The sequence below is a fragment of the Haemaphysalis longicornis genome, unplaced genomic scaffold, assembly GCF_048455015.1.
Source record: "Haemaphysalis longicornis isolate Haplotype H1 unplaced genomic scaffold, Haemaphysalis longicornis Haplotype H1 scaffold_1, whole genome shotgun sequence".
Classification (NCBI taxonomy): domain Eukaryota; kingdom Metazoa; phylum Arthropoda; class Arachnida; order Ixodida; family Ixodidae; genus Haemaphysalis; species Haemaphysalis longicornis.
Window position 1 is genome coordinate 112943802 of NW_027526203.1, and position 19982 is coordinate 112963783.

The 19982-nt window shown below is 48.5% G+C and overlaps 1 long non-coding RNA gene across 1 annotated transcript; it reads right to left on the reverse strand.

The window, feature by feature from the left end:
• Positions 1-9838: 9838 nt before the first annotated feature.
• On the reverse strand, positions 9839-12670 carry LOC144165447 (uncharacterized). The gene is made up of 4 exons (XR_013321460.1): positions 12296-12670; positions 11170-11243; positions 10611-10697; positions 9839-9955 (listed from the first exon to the last, which is right to left on the reverse strand). It is a non-coding gene; the product is annotated as an uncharacterized LOC144165447 (long non-coding RNA).
• Between the last annotated feature and the right edge of the window lie 7312 nt (positions 12671-19982).

A 19982-nucleotide genomic window follows, 5' to 3' on the forward strand; every position in this document is an offset into this window, starting at 1 on the left:
AAAGAGTGTAAAAAAGGTTTGAGAAAAAGGGTGTAAGAAGAGACCGCAACCTGAGAAAAAGGGTGTAAAAGGCCTTCAAGCTGGAGGTATTTTGTGTCTGTTTACTCGGGCGGACTGAACATTTTCTACAAGCGGGGGGATGTTTCGTACCTTAAGATGTTTAAAGCAATATGAATTGACACAATTTATTACCAGTGAAGCCGTTTCAGCTTGAGCTAGTTTCGGTGGCGTTAGCAAAAAATTACGAAGAAAAAGAATTGCGCCGCCTGTAGAGGGTGCACCACCGCAGATAGGGTATTATAACAGTGAACCCTGCTTTCAAGCCTGTTCGTGGGTGAGCAAAAGGGGCGCATGCGTATGCGCACCTTACTGGTATTTCGGGATTCTAAAACTACAAAAAAATGGCGCAGCTTGCACTGGGGGTGCAAGGCTGCAGAAACAGCAGAGCTTGGGGTCAAAGCAGCTTGTTTACCCCTTGGATCCGCTGTCAGTGTGCGGGACACACTGGAACAGCCTTGTGAAATCCGGCTAAACTTAGCCTCACCCCTCAGCAGTTCGCCTAGCCTAGCAAGAACATTGAAAATTAAACCTCACAAAACTTCATCATCATCATCATCATCACCAGCCTATCCACGCCCACTGCAGGGCAAAGGCCTCTCCCATTACTCTCCAATTACCTCGGTCCTGTGCCAACTGTGACCAATTTATCCCCGCAAACTTCTTGATCTCATCTGCCCATCTAACTTTCTGCCGCCCCCTGCAACGCTTGCCTTCTCTAGGGATCCACTCTGTTACCCTTATCACAAAACTTCTGTCACAAAATTTTGTGACCTCTGTCACAAAACTTATCAAAGCCTAAAATTTTGAAACGCAGCCAAACTTAGCAACACCGAAAGAAGCTAGGTCAACCCCAGCTCCGCTGTTTTTCTGCAAATGAAGACCTATTCCACACCCTTTCAACACCCTAAAAAACAGTCAAGAGTGTTGCAGCCAGCCAACACCATTTTCGCCACAGAAATATAGTCTCTTTAATTTTAAAAGTTCAAATTGATGTTTCATCTGCCAAAGCTAAACTTGGGCAATGAGGCGCACCGTACATGGAAACGAGCGATCAGTGCAAGCGAACAGTTTTGTAGCGTGAGCTACACTGGCCGAGTTTGAGAAGTTTCGCGTGGCTCATGGAGTGCCGTGCTGCGCATGTGCGAGGAGCAGTGACGTCACACTGCGCATAGAACCTTGCTCGCTGCCCGGCGTCTCTCACACACCCCACCCGCCCAGCGTCTTCGCCGACCTCTATTCCGCACGTGGCGGCCGGGTCCACTTGATCAGGCGAGGGGTGGGCGGGTGTGGAACCGATGGCTCGTGCGTCGCAGCAACACCGGCGTGCGCCTGTGGAACCATCTTAGCTCTGGGGCGATTGGTGACGCTGCGCCGGAGCCGCTTGATAAATATACATGCGTCACATAATGAGTATACCGTGTGTGTGTCATTGAAGTAGCAGTAAGCATGATAATAAAGCTAATCGTAGACAACTGAGCTAAGAATAACCAGCTGAACCTTAGCTCACACTTCGTATATCCTGGAATAGCGGAGCAAGCCACTGCTAATTTTTTTTTTGCGTTTGAACATTTCGAACGAGGTGGAGAGGAGGGTATAAGAGGAGCTTTTGTACTTCACAGTGCAGTTATACGTGCATGCATGGCGTTAATCAATCAAAAGCTACACACCTTTTCCACCCCCTTTGAAGACTCTACGGAAAACCAAGGGCGTTGAAGTTGGTGAACACCCTTTTTTCAACGCAAAAAGGGTGTACAGCTACGAACAAGGTGTTTAGATTTAAGAAAAAGGGTGTATTGGACTCCAAAAACCCTTTTTCCACTTATACTATACACTTTTTTGGCCAAAAAGGGCGTAAAAAAGGTTAGTGTGTACTGTTCTTAGGCCTGAGGGCCCTTAGAGGTTTTGTTAAAAGACAATACTTGTTTCTTTGCTGTGACAATCAATAAATGCGTTTACGAGCTAATGTATTAGAATCAAGACCGAATTCACTGCTCTTGAGGTGAACGTGCGGCGGTTCCCTCCGCGATAATAACGGACAATTTCCCAGTCCCTTTCCTTTTTTCATGTCCAAACGGAGTGTAGTTGGTTAGAGAACTTATCCTAAAGCGGCCACTTTGACTTCTGCACTTAAATTGCTGTCTTCCTGTCTTTTGATGCAACTACCTAAATGCTCTACTCGTGCCAAGTAACTGCGCCATGGGAGCTCATAAACAGGCCTTAAAGGCGTACATGAGTGAATGGTAGGGAAGACTTGACGCCTAGACGTAAATAAATCGGTCATAATGAACGGTTGCGTATCGGGTGGCCCAATCGACGGTTTCACTTGCAGTCATCAAGCCTTTCTAGTACATGCGACTTGTTTGGAGGCGGGGCTGGGCTGTCGTGTATACAATCGGTGGCGCGCTAAGTTGAAACGGCGCTCAAACGGGTAAATTTGCTTGTTGCCGCCGTATTAGCTCCCTGTTGCTTATCCGCAGGCGGCATGACTTTTTCCCACCGTCCCGTCCTTGATACTTCTTGTCAACTCTACGCATTTACCGAAACGTTCTCAGGCCAGTACCCCGCCCGGTGGTACAAGATGAAAAAGAGGAAGACCACCGGGACCACGCAGAGCGGGGAGCACGAGAGGGGAGTGTGCCGGCGTAGGCTAGCGAAAGGAACGGGCGCAAGGATTCCTTTCGGGAGGCGGTTCGAGGTGAAGCCAGGAGCGTGCTTGCGCCGTGCTCCGAAATAGTCCCGGGAGCTGTTCCGGGGGTTCCTCTGCTGCAACGCGGGGTGCCTGTTCCCGCTGGCGTGATCCCGAGGCGTGTTCCGGGCCAAGGTTCGGGGCGAGGCCTAGAGTGGCCAGGCACGAGCGCGGGCATCGGCGTTCTGACCTACGGCCACTGCTACTCAACAGGCACCACACAGAAAGTGTCCCGCCACGTTTTCGGACCACCGGCACCGTACACGAGGAGCTCTTAACACGTTCCACCGACGTCATCCCGCCCAGCGTCAAGTAGACTGGAACGTGAGCGTATCGCCTCCTTTTTTCCCTCCGCTCGAACTTTGGTTCGGACTTGTGTTAGTTTTTTCCTCCGCGTTGCGCGTGTGCGGCATTTTGTTGCCGATCAGGTCACCAGTTCTTTTCCGGAGTGTTTGTGTGTACGCTAAAGAATATATTTTCTTTTTTTTTAGTTGTTCTCAAGCCATGGCGTCAATTGTCGTCGATCCTCCTCCGCAGGCCACACGCCCGCCTGCTTGACACGCGGCCTCACAATTTCTGGTGTCCACGGAAGGACTGCGTGCTCTAATTCCATCTAGAGACTAAGCAGGCAAGTGGGTGTGGCGAGCGAGAATGGATCTAGAAAAGTTGATGTCCATTGGGAAGGGGTTAAGACTGTACGGTCCAGCTCTAAAAGAAGGAATTGATGAGGAACGCACAAAAGAAAGGGACCGGCGTGCAACTGAACACGAGGCGGCTAAAGAAGAGGCAATACTAGCCCAGAAGACAGAGTCCGAGACCAGAGCGCACATTGAGGCTGAACGTTCCCTGGTAGAACTTAAACTGCGGCTTCAGGAAGGGTCGAAGAATTCTCACCATTTGGGAGGGGACACTGCGCCTCATGCAGCACAAGGCGCCCACAGCCATCACAAGTTCATTCCTGCCTTTAACGAGGATCGTGATGAGCTTGACGCATACATCCAGCGTTTTGAGAGGGTGGCAACCAGTCAAGGGTGGCCCTCAGACAAGTGGGCGCTGTCCCTACACTTGGGCTTGGACGGGTGATTCGCTCAGTGCCGTTGGTCGCATGTCTTCCGATGATGCCATGAATTACCCCAAACTAAAGCAGACCCTGCTCCAGAGGTTCAGATACACCGAGGAGGGCTACAAGTGCATGTTTAGGGAGTCCAAGCCACAGAACTCGGAGAAAGGCCGTCAATTTGTGGGCCGCCTACTCGGCTACTTTGACAATTTGCAGGAGCTGGCCAAAACGAAGCAGACGTACGCCGCGCTTCGAGACAAAATGGTGGCCGATCAAGTCCTTAACAGCTGTCGCGAGGAGCTAGCCACTTTTCTCAAAGAGAGGGGCTACAAAAACCTGGACCAGCTAGTCGAAACAGCCGACCACTACCTTGAAGCGCAAGGTCTCACCAACTTCGGAAGAAGCCGAAAAGACGAGAGGGGTAGGCAGCCTGAAGTCGACCGGCCTCCTGACCAGCAAGAACCTAAGACGAGGCCTTACTGCTCGTTATGCAATAAGCAGGGCATCATTCAGCAGAAGGTTGGGTGAAGTCGAAGTCTCCGGGTTCCAGCCAGCCCAGCAAGAAGAACGCCTTCTGCCTAAGGGGCCCCAAGCACGGACACCGATACCAGGCTGAAGCTTGCTCCAATCTGCCAGAGAACGCGAGACAGGCACCCTCCTCAATGACTGTACCCAAAAACTCTCGAGTAGAGGCATCCAGCAAGTCTCGACAACGCCAAGCTGTGCCAGTGTCTCCAGCAAGCAGCACGCCGACAACCGAGCTGGAGAGGATGCCAACGTCGAGAGGACTTTCAGAAGGCCAACCCAAGGTCATTCTGCGAGACACTGGCTGTAATACGGTCATCGTGAAACGCTGTCTCGTTCCTGACACCAGGCTTACAGGAGGCATGAGCGCCGTCCACCTATTAAATGGAACATGTCTGTCCCTACCGGAGGCAGAAGGGGAAATCGATTCCCCGTTCTTCTCAGGCCGCGTACTAGCGTCCTGCATGGATAACCCCCTGTACGACGTCCTTATAGGGAACATCGAGGGGACTGGTAATGTCAGTACGAAAGACAATCGGAACATCAGACCAGAGGAGCCTCACGAAAAGGAACTGGTGATTTCAAGCACAGTGCTTGGAGAAGGCACCGTCCGCGTCCCAGAAGACCTGCGCGGTCGGAACCTGCCGTCGTCTTCGCCAGCTGTAGCGGGGTCGAAGTCCCACAGTTGCGCTATCACAGCAAAAAGCGGGACTCCAAGAAAAACGCCGCAGGTACCTGCCGTTGCAGGCAGCACCTCTAGTATCACCCCTGCTGACTTATGTGCGCTGCAGCAGCAAGACCCCTCGCTCCGAAAGTTTTTCGGCGAGGTCGGTAGAAAGGTGACAGTCAACGCAGCGGTGATCGAGTTCGTAAAGACTACTGGTATTCTTTATCGACGGCATCAGTTGCCCTCCGGAAAAGGAAGAAAGCAACTGGTCGTCCCACAGGAACTACGAGGCATCGTCTTGGAAAAGGCCCATCAAAAAACCCTTGGCAGTCACAGGGGTATCAAGCGAACCATGGAGCGCGTATACAAGGACTTCTACTGGCCTGGGATGCAAGCTGACACTGCACGCTTCGTAAAGTTGTGGCACATCTGTCAGAGGGCTGCGCCTAAACACAGAGTAGCCACGGGAGATCGAGGTGGAGATCGAGGCATTTCGGCGGGTTGCCATCGATCTGATCATCCACCTGTCACCCAGCGCCGAGAACAGAAAACAGTTAGCACGGTCACGACGAGACGTATGGCACGGAAGCACGTTCTGTCGTGTGACAACGCTTTGTCGCCCGTCGCATTTTGGCGGGATGTTGCTCCGTATTCCTTCAGACACTCACTGCTATACGTTGCCATGTAAGCCCGGGTGGTCTGATCCCGACTTCTAAAGGCCTCTTTGATATCTCAGAGAATGAAATATCGTGAATCGTTGAGTTGTTTTCGCCCTCCGATAATGGCAGCTGGCGTTATTACCTCATGAACGCGACGTGCTCGCCGTATACACCAGGTTTGTTCAAACATCTTTCAACTAAGGTCATTTTGGTTCTTAGCTACTCAACTGTTATTGCTCTCCTTTCCAAGATATTTGGCGTAGAGCTTTTAAGGCTTGGTGTAAGTATCGCCACCGCAGTGTGCCCTCAGCTTCCGGCTCCCACTTCACCTTACGTGACTTGCAAGCCATCGAAGTTCTCTGTCTGAACTGTGTTCAGGATTTTGTTGATTTGTTTCTCTGCCATCTTGAATGATTTAGGGGTTGTCGGTACAGAACGTAGTTGGTATTCCTCTTCGCGCTGTGAACGGGCGGAATGCTCGCCGGAAATCCACTGGTGGAACGTTGGGGATGAGTTCCAGATGAACTGGTTTGGGGGCAGCGCAGGTGATAATCATGACATATTGCCTCATGTGCTGCCCTTTACCTAATGCGTAGGGCCTTCAATGGAAATCTGCTCACCTCAATCAAAATGGCAGAGCTTCTGCGAGTCCCTCCGTTGGATGAGTCACTTGACTTGCTGGTCTTGCATTGTGTCTGTTGCAAACGACGCATTTATTAGTTGTTTCACCGCCTGATCGTCCTACATTATCCCGAATCATGTTCCCTACCAAGCGCTGATTAAACACCGCCGTGTATTATCAGGCGGCGAACTTGATTTATAGACAATTCCGCGTAGTGTCCTTGCTTCGGTAGTAGCCTGATGTCATTGTTGGTCGCGTTGCTGCAGTGTATTACACGCGCCCTTTGTACCAAATCATTCTCTCTTGATGAGTGAATCCGTCTTGCCTTGTGTCCAAAATATGCTGTTCCTTGGCGATGTGAATGAATAGGTCATAAACGTTCAGCTGCGATTATTTCTTGCATACCGAACGATCCCATCAAATGTCATTTTCTAAGGTTGTTAGGGAATTGAAATGCCCCAGCAGTAGTTATCAATTGCTGGTTGTAGGACGTATGTTCCAAGGCGAAGGCCTCGAGTGCCCCATTGTGCGAAAAACCATGGTTGGTGTTGCCGGGTAGGGAAAATGTGGGCCACTGTAATGAGTAAATAAAAAAAAATACATTTCACTCAGCATGAGAGTGGAACCTGGATATTTACAGTAGGAGCCCAGTGCGCTATGACTGCGCTTTCTCCACACTCTCCCAGCGGTGCCAAGGGAAGTTGAAGGAGCGCGTGCCGCATGACAACTGAACGTGACCGTACGTGAGTGAAACAGGGCCACCCAGCCGCACAGAGTTCCGATTATGGATAAGCTGGGGGCCATATGTCACCAGTCTGCCTCTTGAAGAATATCGCGCCAAAAGGCAAAGAAAGGGAAACTAAGAAAGAGACGCAAACACGGGGCCACAGTAAGGCAGGCTGTCGAAATAATTCGCGGGAAAGGAAGAAGAAACGAAAGCGAAGAAAGAGACGCAACAACGATGTAACAGTAAACATGTTGATAAGTACCACCAGGCTTTCGCCTTGAAAGGCATGTAAGCATACTTAAGTGCCCGAAAATTTTTTAACACGAAAGTGTTTTATTTCCGGATACACAAAGATATCGCTGACGTCATATCCGTCACGGAAGTCACGCCAGTACAGTGAAGCAAGCGGCCTGTAAAGGGTGCACCCCTGCACACAGGGTCTTCCTGCGGGGAAGCAACCTTTAGTACTAAAGAGTTTGTTATGCTTAGGGTACTTCGGTTTCGGGTTTTATATTTTAACACGAAAGTGTGTTATACCGCGATACCTCATGATTTCACTGGCGTCACATCCTTCACGGAAATGACGCCAGTACACCTTTGCGGAAGCGACCCGCCAGCCGGACGTCGCTCGTCAAGCACACATACCAGACCGCCGCCGATCCGCAAATCATGCTGAGCTGCAGATTTCACTGCACATTTCACTTTCGTGTTTTACTGATTCCTAGGACAGAGGACTCAACCAGATTTTTTTATGAATATCCCTGATGCAGGTTTCCCTGCACATTGTTATGCAACGGTTATTTCGGACAGTTTCTATCTCCATGGATTTCTTTTGATGCAGGCCTGCTGGGTCCTTGCCACCACGGCTCAGAAACATTCAGGGTGCGTTCTTGAATTCCTTGTGTGAGCCGGTATGCTGCGTTATCTTCACAGGGTACGGATGGTGACCTTTCCGCTCCCGTTTTCACACGTATTTCAGCCACTCTGTTTTCTAGGAATACTTTTATTTTGCGTGTTTCTCCATACAATGTGACACTATCATTGAGTCAGTCCAAAGTTGAGTGTTTCCGAGATCTCCCAGACAGTGTTCTTTATCTTTCTCTCCCTGTCATTTGGCCACTAGTTTTAACCGGGCACTTCGACCTGAGCCACAAGATTTTTCGGGACCATCAGTGCACTCTAAGCTGGGTAACCCTTATAGAGGTATACATTTTCGAATTTTTGTAACCTATAATTTATAAGGTACAAATGTAACCTATATCTTCGTAACCCTTATATACGTATACACGTAAGGGTTACTCAGTTATGGGTTACTTTGCCGCTTTCAGCATGTATACCTTTATATAAGTTACATCTACCGCCGTCCAAGGCCGCACATCTCGAAGGTGACATGTTGCGCGCCAGGCGCGCTTCCGCCGGCGCCGCTGTGGCGACGCCCCGAAGGCGCCTTTCCCGCGTGGTAAACAAATATCGCGTTAGTGGAAGACGATATGTGCGACCATGCTGTCCATTGCGCAGTCTAAACTTTTGCGTCGGGTGTCTTTTATTCGTCCCTTGAATAAACTGCCGGCCACACGGCTGGGGCTAAAAGAGAAGTTACTTTTATAATTCCTAAAATTGCGGTGCTAAAAAGCTTGAAAATGTTCTCTTAATATATATGCATTGCATTACCTGTTCGATAATCGTTACCCAGGTTGTCACCCCAAAATCTTTGTGAGTTTTGGCAACGCTTAAGTCTTATAAACTGGCATAACTAAATTTGATGTTTGCATCAGCTTTGTGCCGTTTAAGAAACCAGTATCAAACATGCATGATAGGTCTTTTGGTAAATTGTGGGCATGAATTTTAGTTTTAGTTAAACAACATTAGGCTTTAGTGAAACCAAGCTTTAGTGGAAACATGCACTTGATAGCATACTTCAAAAGGACGCCAAAGTTATGATAACATAGCCTTAAGCCAAAAATTCTTGTCTGACAACTTAGGCCATGATTATCAAAAGAGAATTGCAGTACATGCACACATATTTGCGCATTTAACAGGAGCTCATTTCCAGAAGTTTGGCATCAGTAGTTTTGAACATTCACATTTATTATTATGAAACACCTGTGGGCTATTTATTAAAAAGCTGCGAACCACCCCAATGTAATTATCGTTCCTTAATGAGTATTAGACGAGTGCGGATTCCTGGGCGAACTGGTGTTTCCTGTATTGCTTTAGACTTTCAGGTAAAACTCGGTTTATTCATATATCCTTATTAAACCTGTTTAATAAATGTTGCGTGAACAGCTTCACAAACATGGCCAAATATACAGATTTTTTACCTCAATATTTGACGGACGTATGCAAAGTATTTCGAATTGTTTGGCACTGCAATTGAACCATTTCAGACGAATTCGAGTTTGAGCTACATTTATAAGATGGTTCTGAGAGGTCCACTTTCCCTGTACAGCATTATTGTCATGGTTCCCCACAGAAAAAACGCAGAATGTGGGAAAGTAGAAAGAACATTTATTACAAATTCACTGTTTCATACAAAGCAGTGTTTAACATTCTCTGTTTCACTCAGAGTCTAATATTACACTTGGAATTCACTTGTCTTTACGAATCCATCTTTACACTTCCCTCTTAGGTTCCTCTTTACAGTTCCACCTGAGTTATGATTCCTACGCCAAGTTATCGTTTTTTATGCAGCACTAACAAGTTTCTAGGCCGATTGCAATCTGTCTTTTGGACAAACTTTAAATGGGATCTATAGTTTCCTGCATGAAAAAAGGCGCTTGGAAAAATTCAGAGATAAGCTTCGCAATTTACGTAGTACACAAGCACGCGCAAAATCAGGGCACGCTGAAGATTTCCCGAGGTCATCTGAATAACTTGTTCCCTGCTGCCGCAGATGGACGTATATATGTGAGGGGCCGTCACTTGGATTTCCCCACCTTGAAGAGCCATCTACAGAAAATTTCAGAAAAAGAACAAAATCCAGTGCAACCATAAGCCCCTCACACCAAACCACAGGCATGTGAAGTACGAAAAATATATTGCACGAACATGAAGGCGTAGACCAGAGAATGAAATGAAAGGCCACACCAAAGAAGGAGTGATTTACGGCCTTTCAAATAATTTCACATCATTTCAGTTCTCGTTACACAGAATAATTTGGCCGCATTGTTCAGAACAACGCGAAGCCACTATAGTCATACCGGCAAACCTTCCTGAATTTTAATCGCGCCGTGCTCCTGTTTATCTCGCGAAATGTTTCTGCATGCTCACCCAGAACAGGCAGAAACTTTGGGCTACGAGATAAACTGACATACATTTGCAAACGAGAAAGCAAAAACATTTCCGCGAATTCATGTGGAATCACTAGTACACGCAACAGGGCGAACGTCGCACTAAACCCAGCAAACGTCCTTTCACGATGCTGACGCCGTCTGCGTCACATTTTTGGCTGTACTTAAACATCTCCCCCCCCCCCCCTTGTACTGGCAGTTTCATTTTGAAAGAGGATCCCACGTGGAAGCCGAAACGTTTTTCATTTCAGTAAAGTGTTCTTCTACCGGTGGTTTCTTAGTCGGCTATTCGTAAAAAAGAATAGGCAACTTACATTTTTTCTTCGTCCAAATGTGTTGTGGGAGAGGATACATCTAGAACTTGCACCGATCTTCAAGTGGCATTCCCGGGAGGTCTGTACCTGTAATGACTCAAAGGGGTATTTGGGTTATAATGTAATAGGCTTTAGAGCTGTGTAGTTGGTATACATTCATAATGATAGAACATCTCAAACTTGACAAGACGAAGAAAAGAACACAGCACAAGCCCTCACTAACAACTGAAGCTTTCTTAAAGAGCTCTTTTCGAAAAAGAGTTCTTCTTGTGGGCTCTGCAAAACCACGCATCTTATAGAATATGTGGAGTTGCTGAAAAAATACAAAGCTCCATGCTGAGGAAATCGTTATGTGAATTCATAACGTTCATGTAGTAACGAACTGATAGAAAGAGTCACTAAACATGAAGCAAAATAAGATACGAAATATAGCATCATAACACTTGAAGTAAGGCCTCGCATTTTTACAAGTGATTCATACTTTTGTCTGTGCAGGCCTGGGTGCCATCTTTACAAAGAATATTTGAATGAACGTGTTTTAGTTATTGCATTTTCATACCGTTGTTTCCACGGAAATCAGACTTCTTGTGTCACACGCAGGGGAGTCCTGGTTGTCAGCTCAAAGAACACTGCCTACAAGAAAAACAGTAGTGCTCATAAGTCATAGCATAGGTAGCCAGATGCAACCACACTTTTCGAACAGCCACGAGCCGATGAGGGTGCAGCACCCGTTTTTACACCTGCACTTGTCTCTGTTTAATTCGTCACAATTTCTGTATCATCAAAAAACAACAACAATCAAGCAGCCTGCATGCTAGCTCATACATACCACCATTCTGTAAAGTCGCTTTACTGCACTACACTAGTATCACGCGAGACAACCATTTGCCCGGCAATACCACGCGAATAAATAAACGACTGATTCATGCGAATGAGAATAATAAACCCACTTAACATGGTGAAAATGCCCCGCTACCTCAAAATGACTAACACCAAATATACCCACTCAAGGAAAAGAATGACAAAAATGAAGAGTGTTGTACATATGAAAACTTTTTATTGTGCGGTAGGGCAAACTTTCACAAAAAAGAGGCTTGTGCTGGACAAAAGTAAGTCTAGAAATTTCGGGCAGCATTTAGTGGGCTACTTTTCTGCAGCACACACCTTGTGTTTATCCGGATATATTACTACAAGACAAATAAACTAGACACCATTCCGAATATATGCAGCGAGAAAAATGAATATTTCCCGACGGCTGAAACAAAATGATAATACCCAGAGAAAAGCGCGATAATATAAGACTTCATTGGGAAAAACTTCAAATATTCAAGCAGAGCTACCTGACAATTACATGGGCCAATAACTCGTCAAGTGCGCCCGATGCAGCCAACAGCGTAAACAAAACGCTCAACACATGACGAAGGCGCGCAGAGCAGAAAGCAGGTCACGAGCGCGGTTATCTGTTATAATGTACGGGCTTTCCCAATCGTCCGCTCTAGTCTGACGCGACGAACGCAAGATCGCGATTTCATTCAATTGCCGCCGCGGGCAACAGAAAACGTCCAGCGAAGCAACCAGTCGGGTAAATAAAATCCCTCTCGAATGCTGCAATTTCAAATTGAAAAGCCCCCAGCGAAATGATACATACAATGAAAACACGGAAACCGTTACGGGAATATACTCACCGAGTTCGCTTTCACTGGCGCCGGGGCATTGGTCCAACATGCGAACTTGATACTGGTCGTAGAAAAACGGGCCGTGTAGCGCTGCCAGTCACAAATGGGCTCGCCGCAGCCTCCGCGACTCACGCCGACAAATAAGTCTTGTAACAGCAATCCTCGCTTCATCGTAGGGGTATCACAGCGGTAAAAAGGCTCGAGTGGCGCGAAAACGCGGCCACCGGACCTGCGGGCGCCGCCATTTCTCTATATCCCGTCATGCAACGGAGAAATCAACGGCCGCCTGGAGAGAAGGCGCGACGAGCATCTCTTATAGGTTACAGGGCATTTTATAGGTTACAACGTAAAGGTTACATTTCGGATTTTGTTGATGTAACCTATAAATCATTAATGTAACCTATAAACCGCTTTTAACTTCACGCTTGTAACCCTTAAAATGGACTGCGATAAAGAAAACATCAAAATGGATCCATTGTAACCTTTATTTTATAGGTTACTTCCGTTAAGAAGTTACATTATGGGTTACAAGGATTAGAGTGTGTAGTTTACTTCGTTCCAGCCCTCAACGATATCGCGATGTACGCTACCACTCCACCTGATTTTGGGATGCGCCGGCGAAGTCATGCAGCGTTCATGTTTTAAAATAATTTCTTCGTTTTGAACCTAGCACCTGGGAAGTTCGAGACCCCGTACCTCCACTGCCTCTTCAGTAAGCTTCATTCCCTTCTCTGCTGGAAAGGGATCTCCCATGTCGTGTACAACATCCATATTCTGTGGAAACGGTATGCTGAACGTTGCAACAGTCCGAGTGGATCAAATATTTTAGCGGTTTCCTGCTGCTCGGTTCTTTTTGTGAGTGGGAGCATTGTGTCTTCTGCTACGCATTTCCCTAATAGAAAACGCAACGTCTTCGCAGTGCTTCTATGTTCCCCATAAGAACTTCTGGCGTCTTTTTGTTCAAAGGTCATTGTCCGCCTCATCCGTTTCGTTTCGAATTATTCGAATACTTGATGAACGATGTGCTGTTAGTTTGATGCCCATTTTGTTGCTCTCATCGACGTTCGTTTGAACACACTTGCTGCTTCTCTGTAAAGTTTACAGGCCTCACTGATTCTGCGTATTCACTCTGAGCATGGCGTTGTCGACGTAAATTTCCCGTTGTAGGTTTATGTGTGTGAAAATACAAAGTTCATGTCTTTCATATGCTAATTATTCGTGGCTACCGCTTTAAATGCTCTTTGTGCAGGGCTGAATATCCTTCTCTTTACTCTCCATGCCTGAATTTCATACGTTCATGTCCTCTCGTCGTCATGTTTCCGCCGCAGAAACTGCAGCGAATCGGTCCGCAAAAACGCCCTTTCCCCGTCTCAGACTATTGCCAGTTGTTGCGTCACGGCTTCCATCCTTTAAGTTGTTCATGAATTTCGAGCATATCCGAATGACTGGATAACCACACGTACCGCAAAAAAAAAGAAAAAGAAAAGAAAACATCAGCCCTTCTCCTCTGTGAAGATGGACGAGCTGCGAAGGTGCGGTTTCTTTTACGTTATTCAAAGCATCTATGTATACATTGCTGTAGGCCACGGTGCAAGTTTAACTTTTAGGTGAGGACACAGCTTGCAAATGAAACATTTACTCGCGCTCTAACAAAGTTGCCAAAGACACGCCGCTAAGACCGCCGAGGTCAGCAGGTGTATTGGTCTTTGTCTCAAACAGATTCACTGAAAAATTTAATTGGCGTACAGATTTGGAAGCGTACGGCAGAGATAACTTCGGGATTGTGTACATCTTATCAAGATGCAGCTGCGCTTACGTCAAAGCAAAGTCAGCCACACAGACTGGAAAGCTTTCAAATATCGTACTGACGTGAGGATAACCGCAGCAACCCAGGAAAACGACGTAATACGAAATACGGTTAATTATTTGGAAGAGCCATCGCGCCCCGTGAGGGAGCGCCTAGATATTTTCACGTAGACAAGGACGACAGAGGCTTCTTCAAGGAACAAAAGTTTATTGGAGCCAACTTGTGCTCCGCTAAGAACTGAAGGAATTCACAAGCGGTGAAGTAGCAGCCGACCAAGTGACGTGCGCAGGCGAATGGAATGCTCCAGCATTTGCCCTGGGAGCATTTATTTTTCCGGGTAAGCATTTCTAGAATCAGGGAATAAGATCGAAAACAACCGTAATCAAAGAACGTTCTCGTGGAGTGCTGACAGGGCTATACACTCTTCCTATAAAATGAGATGTGCGGCATCCAAAAGAACGGGAAGGATAACGCGTTTCACTTCAGACGCAGCTAACACTGCAGGGCGCGGCTAGATGGTAAAAACAAAACACATGAGTAAACAAAAACACGGCCTTGTTCACGCCATCAGCACCCCTCTAAGGTAGCATCTCCCCGATGCTAAAATAAAACCACAGTACAAATAAAAGGTCCGTCATCGGGTGTAGTAAGGCTTGAGGCGGACCACGTGGAGGACTTCGGGCTGCGGGCACTTTCGTAATATGCCAGAGTCACCAGCCTGGAAAATTTCGTAGGTGAACTGGAGTACGTCGCTGAATTCTAGAGGGTCAGAAATACGGTCGGGGAAGGTTCTCACTCAGTCTTCGTTGTCTGATTGGGCTGCAAATTCACACAAGATTACCTGGGTGGTACTCGGCGCCTCTGCGTCGAAGGTGGTAGCGTCGGGCATCCACAAGCTGCTGGTACGTTCTACGAACTAGAGCAAGCTGGCGGACCTCCTCCGCATGTTGCAGGTACCCTTCGACGTCGGCGTTGCAGGACGCCGCTTTCTACGTGAGGCTGCATGGCGTCGAGCATCGTAGTAAGCTGTGCTACGTAGCCAAGCTGGAATGGAGTCATCGTGGTAGTTTACTGAACAGCTGTGTTGTACACAAACGTGACATAAGGGAGGAATTTGTCCCAAGTCTTATGCTCAACGTCGACGTACATGGACAGCATATCCGCAATCGTATTTTTCAGCCATTCGGTTAGTCCGTTTGTTTTGGGTGATACACCGTCGTTATTCGGTGATCCGTGTCGCTGTAGCGTAAGGCTCCTTGCATGAGCTCTGCAGTAAAGGCCGTTCTGCGGTCCGTAATTAGGACTTAAGGCCGGCGTGGCCCAAAAACTGACGGCTGAAGTTTTTGGGCCTGACGGCGTGGTCCAAAAACTTCAGTTCCTCGTACCCGAAACGGACACTTTTCGGGCTTCAACGTTATTGATGATGTTCGGATTGCCTCGAGATCGATTCTAACTTTGCGAGGTGCTCGTCGAAGCTCCAGGCGAATACGACAACGTCGTCGAGGTAGACGAGGCAGGTGTGCCACTTTAGGCCAGTTAGTGTAGTGTCCTCGTTGAAACGTTTCTGGTGCCGTGCACAGACCCAATGGCATGGCCTTAAACTCGTACAGTTCGTCCGGCGTTCTTAAGGTAGTGTTCTCATGGTCTCTCCCGGCCACTTCAATTTGCCAGTAGCAGGTTTTCAGGTCCATCGACGAAAAGTACTCCACGTGGCAGAGCTGGTCGAGGGCATCGTCGATTCGTGGTACACGTCCTTCGTCTTGAGTTTGTTAGCCGTTGGTAGTCAACGCAGAACTTTAACGCGCCGTCTTTTTTCTTCACGAGCACAACGGGAGCAGCCCAGGGACTTTTCGAGGGTTGTGTGATGTCGTCCACAGCATGTCGTCAACTGGCGTCCGGATAGCATCCGTTCATGTGACACCACATGGTAAGATCACTGTCGCATTGGTCGAGCGCCCTCTTCGGTGATTTTACGGTGCTCCGGAAGAGGCGTCGGACGTAGCTTCGACGTCGACGAAATCCAGTGGCTGTAGCTGTGTAGCAAAGCCGTCAGCTTTTCCGGTGTTCTTTTGGTAGTGCTGGGTTCACGTCGAAGAGGTGAGTAGACTTGAAGGTGGCATCAGATACGCGCTGAAAGTCCGCGATGGCGATCACGTCACTTTCTTCCTGAATTTCTCAGAGGAATTCAATAGAAGTGCCCGTGTTTATGTGCTGATGTTCCTCAGTCAAATTCATTGTGATCAGAAAGTGGGATTTTCTTTGCTTCAAGCGCACAATACCTCTGGCGACGGAGCCACCACGCTCTAGAAACAAGCTCTGGTGCCTCTCGACGATAGCTTCAGTTTCCGGAGCCCCATCTTGAGAGTGGGCTGCGGTCATCAGGCTTGCACGGGGATCCCGCCGCGGTGGCTCAGTGGCTAAGGCGTTGCGCTGCTGAACACGAGGTCGCGGGCTTGATTCCCGGCCGCTGCGGCAGCTTTTCTGATGGAGGCAAAAAGCAAAAACGCCGTGTGTGCGAGATTTCGCCGCACGTTAAAGATCCCGAGGTGGTCAAAATTAGGCCGGAGCACTGAAATACGGTGCGCCTCATCGCCTGCGTTGCATCGGGGCGTTAAACCCAACAATCAATCAATCGCTTGCACGGGGAGGCAGGGTGACGTAGTCATCAGCAATCATTAACGAAGTGCGTTGTTCGGAGCTTGATTTAGGCGTGTCGGAGTGATCGGCGGAGAAACTGATCGACTTGGCCTGCAAATCGATAATAGCACCATAGTCGGTCAAAAAGCCCATGCCCAGGATTACGTCACTGGGGCAGTTAGGCAGTACGAGGAACGCAGCAGGGTGTCTGGTGCCTTCTATGGGGACGCGCGACGTACGGGTTCCACTACCCTGCACGGGGCACCTTGCGTATTCAAGGTGACGCTATTCAAGGTGACGGGATAAGCTGTGAACAACCGTGGCGAGGTGTTTATAGGTGAAGGGTAAGAAACCACGAACGTGGCCGTCAGAGCCATGGTGAAGCTCCGGCCGATGGGCCCCCGGTCTGTTTACGAGACAGGGAGCTCCGGGACCTTTCTAGCTACCAGGGTAATGCTCGACAAGAAAGAACCCCCATTGTCTGCTTCTTTCTATGCCATATGGTCAATCGAAAACTCCCCTCCAAACCTGATCGGCCCCTGAAAAGGGGCCGCACCCAAGGCTCATTCCAGCATCGTCAAACCGTTCCTTTTCCGAAAACGGATAGCTATCCCGCTTCTTGGTTATTGAATACATGGACCAATCAAAGATCTGTATTTCTTGTTTCCAAGTTCTTTAAGGGAATCCTTGGAAAATCATACGACGCCAAAAAACTTCGAACCGGGGAAGTTCTAGGTGAACTGAAAACTCAGTAGGAAGTCACAAGTCTCCTCACTCAAGCCCGCATGGCAGATCTGGACATAAGGGTCACACCGTACCGCAACCTCAACATTTCCCAGGGTGTGATCTCTGAGCTGGATCTGATGAATGAAACGGATGTCGACCTTTTAGAAGGCCTTAAAAATTAGGGTGTCACTGCTGGTGGGCGCGTCAATACACTCCGAGACAACACGTGCAGCAATCCTGGAGCCCAAACGCTGCTATACAGTCGAGGCGAAGGAAAGAAAAATTTGATGTTTATATCGCTTGCACAATGCCGAAAAAGAGTAATTTCTTTCGCTCAACCTTGCATTCTGCACGTGTGACCAGTAGCAACATACCAATGCAACGTTGGTGCGCGCACCCTTTCTCATGTTGTAACCACGTATACAGCGTTGATAGTGAATGTCACCCGGTTTCCTTAAATTAGGGTGCACTGTCAGAAGATGTGGGGAGTCGACTCAAGAGAGCCAACAAACCCCACCGAATCCACAGGGCACAGGTGACAAAGGGGGTGGCCGTCTGATGTGCGGCTTTCGCCGACCAGAGCGGCAAGAATGAGCAAGAGCCCTGAACGAAAAACAGCACAAGACTTATATTTAGACAGGCAAGTTGCGAACACAAGTGCGAGGTAACGGATCGGTAATGACAAACTTAGATGGAATTCAAATGCAAGAAACAGTCCAATTAGACAAAATGATACAAACAGGAGCACTAACAAATGAATATTACGAAGCGGAGCAGTTAACTAAAAAGAAAACGAACAGTTCGATGCTTATGAGAGACAGAGTCCCATCATATTCACCGACGGGCCGGACGATGCACCGCTGTCGGAGGCGATTCGGCTACCTGGGAAGCGTGGCTTCGTTGTAGGCCAGGCCGTCCGAGACGATCACGGTGATTCGAGGCCCGGGAGTACGTTGGAGTCCTCCAGGGCGCGGGTCGCCGATGGTGTGATGCACAAACTGACAGGTGCCGTTGTCACATCACGACTGCATAACGTAGCTGGTTTGCTTAGGCGCGGCTTCTCTTTTTATAACCGCGCCGGCGCGGAGAGGGAGAGCACAACACACAACGCACCCGCCGTCAGCGAATAACTTCCCTCTTCTCCCTTCTAGAATCGTCGACGCTCTTTAGAACTGGCAAGGCCACGCGCACCTCCTCGAAAGTACTGGAAGCTTCGACGAAACTGGAGCGACGGAGGTTTTATTAGGGGCGAAGCTCCTTAGGGCGTGGGTCTGCCCATCCTCGACGTATGTATGTAGCCACCTCTAGTTTAGTTCTTGGATTGTTTACTAGATGGCGTGGCTACCTCTAGTTTAGTTCTTGGATTGTTTACTAGATGGCGGGGAGCGTTGTAATAAAATCCATTCGTTGTTGGCGCGCGCTCGGAGTCGCCCGATGGATAAGGCTGCAGATGTGCGAGCCCGCGAGGCAGAATCGCTCCGTGAAGCTGCGCGACGCCGCCGCCAAGATCCTGCCGTACGAGAGCGGGAGGCCGAAGCGTGTCGTCTGGCTGCGCGACGACGCCGCCAAGATCCCAGCGTTCGAGAACGAGAGGCCCAAGCGTCACGGCAACAGCGCGAGGACCCTGCCGTACGCGAAGCGGCACGGCTGCGGCGCGAAGAGGATCTCCAAAACGTCAGAGAACGGGAAGCGGCGAGAAAGCGCGCGTATCGGCAGGCAGACCCCGATGCAGTGAGAGCTCGTGAGGCGTCTGCAAAACGCATCAGGCGAGCTCAGCCCCAAGGTGCCGACGCGTGGTTTAAGCGAGACTTTCTAGATGTTCCGTTCGGACACAGATGTAGTGGGCGAACTTTCACTGAAGAGTCACGGTTTTACCGATGATTTCCCCTCAGGAGCTTCGCCCACTCATCATCATTCACCCCGTGGATATGCTGTGAATTTTTTTTTGTTGTTTTCTCGCCGGCGAGCCGGCGAGTGATCGTGTTACCGTCTCTTCGTTCGAGAAAGTTCCAGCCTTGTCTCGGGGCGAATAGAACCGAACTGAATGAATCGGACGACTGAAGAAGAGTTAGGCGCTGTACAATAAAATGAAAAATTTATACGATACTTTTAGACGTCGTACGCTCGAGGTTGTGGTTTGTGACACAGCCCCCCAGTTTCAGAACATTATGCAATAATATTCTAAAAACTCACAAAGTCGTGCGTTCGCGTCGTTCACACTTAGTGAACAAAAGAGGTGTGCCTACTAACACAAAATCAAGTACAGCCCAATGTTCTTCATAAGAATAATGACAGGTACATAATTCGCGTAGAGAACAATGGTTTGGCGCAGATTTCTCAACAAATACACATCCTAGGGACAACTCGTAAGTTTGAGAACAATAAAGTTCTAGCATTCGAATTAAGCCAGCGTCCATAATAAATGTCTGGCCAGTAGTCATTACAAGTGCGAAACTCATGAAAATACAGCGTGCGCTCCAGTGCGAAAGTCTCGTAGTCTCAAATACAATGAGTATACGTCAGTAC